General features: G+C 49.0%; 1 long non-coding RNA gene across 3 annotated transcripts in view; it reads right to left on the bottom strand.

Annotated features, from left to right (window-relative positions):
* The window catches only part of LOC129678022 (uncharacterized), a 36037-nt gene extending 30178 nt beyond the window's left edge, over positions 1 to 5859 (bottom strand). For all 3 annotated transcript variants that reach the window (XR_008720309.1, XR_008720310.1, XR_008720308.1), the window contains exon 1: positions 5208 to 5859. This is a non-coding gene — a long non-coding RNA (uncharacterized LOC129678022). The remainder of the gene's footprint in view (positions 1 to 5207) is intronic.
* Positions 5860 to 6877: the final 1018 nt, after the last annotated feature.

Below are 6877 nucleotides of genomic sequence, written 5' to 3' on the forward strand. Positions count from 1 at the left end.
TAAAACACCCTGCCAAGCCCGCTCAGCACCCTGTCCCAGGCCAGAGGAGACCAGCCTTGGTGCTGTTGAGCCCAGCTTCACACTCACCTCCTCTCAGCTGTAGGATCTTTGTTTCCTCCCCTCCCTCTCCCCAGCTTATAGACCTGGGGGGCATGAACCCTTCCCGCTGAGCAAGCCTTACTCCTCCCTCCTCCCAAGGTGAACATTTGCCCTTAGGCATTTGTAGTTTATCCACAGCATCGGTTCTGGGGAGAAAAAAAGAGAGAGAGAGAGCTGGGGGGGGTGATGGTGAAGAAGGTGTGAGGATGGTGTCTTTAGAGTCTTGTGGTCCTTATCTTTGGTGTCCATTAGAAAGAATATTGGAGTGCTTTCTGTTTCTGGTTTTAGAATAGTTTTGCAGGAAATTGAGCAAGACTGGGAGCAGAAACTCTACCCCATCCTAATCTGTCTATTGGATCTCCCGAGATCTTCCCAGAGAGGAAACACTTTACAAAGAATTCTAAAACTATACTTGCTTAAGAGATACCAATCTGAGGTTCACAATTTATCCCCCATTTGAAATAAAAAATGAAATTTACAAGAGGTACATTCCATTATCAGAGTTTCAAGAGTGCTGGAAAGTTAGGTGTTGGTATCTGAAAAGACACGAACTGTCTTTTTCTCCCCCATCAAACAGCTGTGGCATGCTTTAGTTTGGATTTTCTTTCCCTTTTTAAATGTTAATGGCTTATTTATTTTTATTCTACATACGTGGAGTTTTGCCTGTAACTATGTCTGTGTGAGAGTGTGGGTTCACTGAAACGGAGGTGACAAACTATTGTGAGCTGCAGTGTGGGTGCTGGGAACTGAACCTGGGTCTTCTGGAAGAGAGCAGCTAGTACTCTTTAACCGCTGAGCCATCTCTCCAGCCGGCCTCTCCCCCGCCCCCTCCCCGTTGGGTTTTCTTAAAATGTTGTTGTTTGATTTTTTTTTTTTTCAGGTTAAACTCTTGGATCAGAATGCTGACCCAGTGAACTAGTATTTATATATTCTGCGGTTCCGAATTCATCGCATGTTCTTCTCTTCCTCTCGTCAAGGGTTGTGAGGGTAGTTTCGGGGAGGGGGGCTATGGTGGTGTCAGCAGGCGGGCCGCAACAAAAATCGTTCCTCCCAGAGACTCACCGCTGGATGGCGAGTCGCCGCTGGGATGGGGCAGGGATCTGGGAAGCGGGGAAGCCAGGCTGCTATCTAGGCGTTGCAGCAGCTGTCTAGGGATGAAGCCTTGGGCAGGAGTTGGAGAGAGGGGAGTGGTACGGAGATCCCGGTAGGAAGCCAAAGGCTCCTGGCCGGCGTTTGCCTTGGTTCTGAATGAGAGACCATAAACTGCTCCAAAATTCAAGAGCCCATACTTTTCACTGAGACCCCAGACAACCCGTTTGGAGCCACCAGGCTGCAGGAGGCCCCCATGTTTTGAGCTGTGGAATTGCCAGGTGGCCGAGTTGTCTCCTCCAGGCTCTGCACCTCTGCCACAAGCCTCCTCGGGTTAGTATCCTACACAGGGTACAGGACTGCACAGCTCAAGCGCGTGAACTTTAGTCCTGGACAACCCCTTTAAAAAAACATCACGGAGGAACACAGTTAACATGGCATCTTTCTGGCCAGTTGTTTTTTACTCCCTTCCTGATCACAGAGTCCCGGTTTTTAAGCAAGTAAGTTATATATCCAACAGAGTACTCCATTCATGCTACACCAAGACTGAGACACGCAAGACGCACAGGTCTGAGACTGGGAGAAAATATTTAGCGCTTGCCTACAGATTCTGTCACCCATCATCTGCTCTTAATGCACTCTGTATCTTTCAGCGTGTCCGGCTCTTATGATTGCAAATGGCCCTGTTTTCAAATGGAAATAAGACTTGCAAACTGATTATGTGTATTGAATCAGAATCACTCACTAGATCCTCTTGTTTAAAATGTATTGAAAAAAAGATGATGGTTGCAGGCCTCTGTAACCAGCGCCCTCTCTTCTCAGGAAGATCTATCTGTTTTGCAACTTCTTGCCATCTGAACACGTTTCAGCCAGATAATTACATTTCCATTGTGTTATGGCACAAAGCTCACACACCATACACACAGCACCTCCCAGCCATCCCGAGACCAGCCCCGCCGTCATTAACCCTTAAACCACGCCTGCCCTACCCAGCACTGATCCACTTCACCAGGCCACTTTGATCCACTCAGTATATCTAGCACCTCTCCGACGTCAGAGCTATGGACATCAGCCCCACGCTTTCACCGGGCACAGGTGTTCTCACCTCTCTGCTTCCATTCCCTCCAGTCCCCTCTTCTCTTTTCCTGTTTTGCCAGGAAGCAGAGAAGCACATACCAATAAGCTCCCAACTTTCAGACTCATACAACCGATAGACTCTGAGTGGCAAGCTACGCCAACATTTTTAAAAACAATTAATTTTATGTTGCTGTGGCACTGTTCTTGTCAGAAAGCATTTCTACAGGAAGGTTAATTCTAAGGTACTTGGATAGCATCTCGATCTAGGATGTCTTTCTCTTTATCCCCAGCTAGTGCCGCAGGGTAGACTATGGAGGGATGACCTTCCTGTTATCCTCAAGCATTTCCAATGGATTTTTTTTTTTCATTTGGTTTCAGTATGAAGCAGACAGACTCTGTGGTTGTCCGGGAAGAGCCAAGCTTTAACTGTTCTGTCAAATGTGGGGATCAGCTAATGCAGCACTTTTGGAATTTTCTGCACCCATCCTAGCCTCGGAGCAGCCAGGGAGCAGCAACCAATGGCCAAGTAACGCTGCTCGCTGGTGGAGCTAACTAACTACAGCTTCTGGCTGCCTGGCTAGAGGTGGGGATGTATGCATGCTTTCCACTTGGGGCTGCTTATAGGGGGACAAAATAAGCTGCCAGGCTTCAGCCCTCCCACCTCCTGTATTCTCCACACAGGCCTGCAGACCCGGAGGCACCAGGAGTGGCCAGGTCTGGAGAGACAATTAATCCTCTGAAGTAGCCTGCCTCTGCAAGCCTGCTTAGAAACCTGGTGGGGGGGGGGCATCTTTGGGGCTCTAACTTTCTGGGTTAGGCAGGATAGTCAGATCAGTAAATATTGGCCGGGGTTCCCCGAGTTAGGGCGTAATAAGGAGCCAGCTCAGAGGATATTCTCAGGTTTCCATCTTGGTGTGCACAGTATGCAGTGTCTGTACTGAGGAGCTCAGTAAATCAGTAGCGTGCAAACCAAACAGACCTGTTTCTCTAGCACTTTGGAAACATCAAGCTACATCTCTGGAAGGTAGAAATTGAAGGAAGGTGGTATTACCAGGTGATTTCCCACGAAATCATTTCCGAACACAGAAAGTAACAGGGGAAGGACACCCAAGGATTGCTTCTCATTATGTGTGGGATAATTTCTCATACCTCAGAAATAAATTTTAACAGCAATCACCCAAAGTCTTCAAAATGTAATACTGAACAGTCCACCAACAGCCTCTGCTCCTGATAACTGAGTGCTAACCATTAAAGACAGGCTATCCCACAAGGAGAGAGACAAGGATAGGGCAGCTTCTCTTGGTTTATTCTGCCAACAACAGGACAGACGGGCTCTCTCATTTCCACTACTATGGATAGATGCACATAGAAAGGGGGCCTGATAGCAGAAACATTTCCTTTCTATCTTGTTTTGCTTTTTTAAGCTGGATGGCAGCATCCTTACCAACTCATTTCTGCGTGGATGTTGACAGTCCAGCAAGAGACCCCCACAGTATGTCTCTCACACAGATATGTCTCAGGCACCTTGATAGCAAATGATGATAATGTCTCTAAGCAATAAGCAGCCTTCTAGGTTTTCACGTGACAAGAAATGAATATCCCAACTTAAACTGGGCAAAAATAAGGACATTTTTGTTTATCTTTAAGAATAACTCAATTTCATTTGATATCATAATTGGGGTAATGGATACATTCAACTTTAATTGAACTAATACGTTCTGTAACTACACTTGAATTTCAGTTTTATACTTGAATTTCTCTTTTAGAAAATCTTTTGAATAGTTACACAAAAATCAATACATTTATTCCTCTATCTACCTACGTACACAGTGGGCAGAAACAAATGTGGCTATTTTATTGGAGGTAAGAGCTTGTTTACTAAGTCATAATACTGAGTGTTTGTATTTCTGTTTTTATTTATCCCTCAGGCACGGTACAACCCACAAAAAAACAAAAACAAAAAACATTAAATAGGAAAATGTACTGAAATCTTACCCAAAATTTTGAAAGAAGTCCTAACAAGAAAAGGAGTAAATGTCTAGGAAGCAGAAATAAAATGGGAACTTAGTCAAAAGAGAGGGGCAGAAGACCAGCGGCGCACCTAGACATCCTCCAAGTTGGCGTTAGAGCCTCATAAAAAAGAAATACAGCCCCCACTTCACCCGTGGTTTCAGAGGAGGCAAAGGCTGTGCCGCCCCCCTGAAACAGCTCTTCCTTCATTTCTTTAAAACGTCATCAGAGAAAGTTCGGAAATGCAAATGCGTGGGTGGGGGTTCGCGCAACCTTTGACTCTCCCCTCCAAAAAAATATAGACTTTCCTTCCATCCACACCAACTCCTTCAGACACCGGCAGGGTGACCGCAGAGAGCCCACACCTTCCAAAAGCCATTCGCTTGAATGGAGACTAGAAAAGTTTTTGTGGGGGTAGGTTCCCAAACTGAGTGCCACCAAGGTGAGCTGAAGCCCCGGGAACGCGACCACACAGTGACGCACACACCAGCCAGTAGGGCACCAAGGAGCGGATGGAGCCACGAAAACACCGTGCCCATCCCTTCCAACACCCTTAGGCCACTTCTTTCCGTTTGAAACAAGCTAATAAACAGCCAAAGAATCGCGTTATCTCAGATTCACATTTTCCAGTGGGCTTCCTGTTCCCCACTAATAAAATCGTGTGTTCACCCGGTTTCACACTGATAACTGGGGATGGATGGGGAGGAGGTGGAGACGCCATGCTTGCAGGGACTGAAGATCGGATCAGGATTCAAGGCAGCATCCCCCAACTCCCATGTTTATAGAAAATGAATGTCTGCCTGACTTACTTTAGCCCGGGAAAGGGGTCAAGCCTATATCAGCATGGTTCACACAGATTCTGGGTCCCCCCCCCCATCGTAAATTGACCGGCTTTTAAGATAAAGACATAATAGAGAAAGCGTTGACCTTACCTGGTCCCTAATGAGTTGGAAGTCAGAAAACCTCTCTCTCATTTCCTCTTATCTGGGATCGCCTGAGAAGAGACTCACGCCTTGAGACAGCTCCTCACTGCTCACCGCCGCCTGGACCCCGGGCAGCGCGAAGACTGTGCGTTCAAAACCACAGAGCACGAAGCCAGATCCAAGCACCACCAATGGAGCTCCTAGGTGCAGACTCGGAGCATCTAAAATCTCTTGGGAGACTCCCATGCAAGTCTTTGCCCACGAAAGGTCAAGCCCTAAGCAGTGGCACCCAGCTCTGTCTCCTCCATGCCTTGATCGGGCCACAGACGTGGACGCGGCTCTCAGGCTTGCTAACTGCTCCCGGACCTGACTTACCTTGCTCTCCTGGGCCCCAAAGCCACCTCCACCGGGCTGGCCCCTATCTCCAGTGTATGCCCTCAGACTGTGACATTTCCTCCCTCTCCTGCCTCTTGGCCTTGAGGAGCTCAGCTGCATTCACACGGACGGCCGCACCAGCCCAGGGTCCCTTCCTCCTCCTCTCAGGGCATCTCTGCCTTGTTGTTTTCGCCCCTTCTTTGAGCCCAGCCAGTCCACCGCCCTCCAGCTGAGAGAACTGCTTCCCCTTCTCCTCGGCCCCACGGCTCGGGGTTCCCAGGCTGGGGCGGGGGTGGGGAGCCGCTTTGGGATGCTAAACATCAAACAAGGCAAGCCTAGGTTTCAGGCCCCGAAGCCACTAGAACGGCTCTCCAGGGCTCTCGAGAAAGTCCTCTTGTTTACACGGCGGGGTTGGGGTGGGGTGGGGGAGAGGAGCAGAGCGGAGGATGCTGTCTGCAAGATTCCCCCCCCCCCCCACTGCCTGAACCGTTGCACCCTGGGGTTGGGTGGGGTACTTGTCGGGGGCAGTTTCTAGGGCGTTTGTTCTACGGTCTCACTGGGGGAAGTTTTTAACATCTCAGTGCCAGGAGCATCTCCAGAATACTTATTTCTTCTCCTGGGAGCCCAGAGTTATCAAAAGCCTAAAACCAGAGACAGCCCCCTTCCAGATGCTGGCCCGGTTTGTGGCTTGTGTGGGTGGCACGTGTCCTCATGCCCTGGGAAGCGCTCACCTTAAGCCCAGCACCTAGTTTCCTAGAGACATGCCTCAGTGTGCATCCCAAGATTGCTTCTGCAGCTGCCACAGGTCCACCAGGCAGGAGCTGGACGAATCAGAGTGATGGATGACAAGGATGGGCCAAAGCCCTGGTTGTTGGGTCATCCCCAGACCCTTCTGAATTCACTTATTCGGGGGCAAGTGAACAGACTTCAAACTAAGCCGGCTGGAGAAGAACGTATTTGCTAGAAACTTCAACTAGCCCAACGAAGACAAGACAGAGTGCTACAACACGCTCACACTGTTACTCTGCTAGAAAGCAGGTAGCCAGGGCGGCTGGTTGTCTGCAGCCAGCTAGGCCCTGCCTGGGCTTGTGCTGGCCAGTGGGACTGGTTGAGCTAAACTCACCCTTTACTTAGAAGCTGAACAGCAGCTGCCAGCACCTGCCTCCCCTGAACAGCCACAGCCTGAAGTCCTTGTCCCAACAGCAATGAATAAACTTTTCTGGTTTTGTTTTTCCAAAAGATGAGGTCTGCTGAGACTACCCCCCACGCATTCTCAGCAGACCATCCATCCTTTCAGAATATCC

The sequence above is a fragment of the Psammomys obesus genome, unplaced genomic scaffold, assembly GCF_907164565.1.
Source record: "Psammomys obesus unplaced genomic scaffold, mPsaObe1.curated_primary_1811, whole genome shotgun sequence".
Taxonomy (NCBI): domain Eukaryota; kingdom Metazoa; phylum Chordata; class Mammalia; order Rodentia; family Muridae; genus Psammomys; species Psammomys obesus.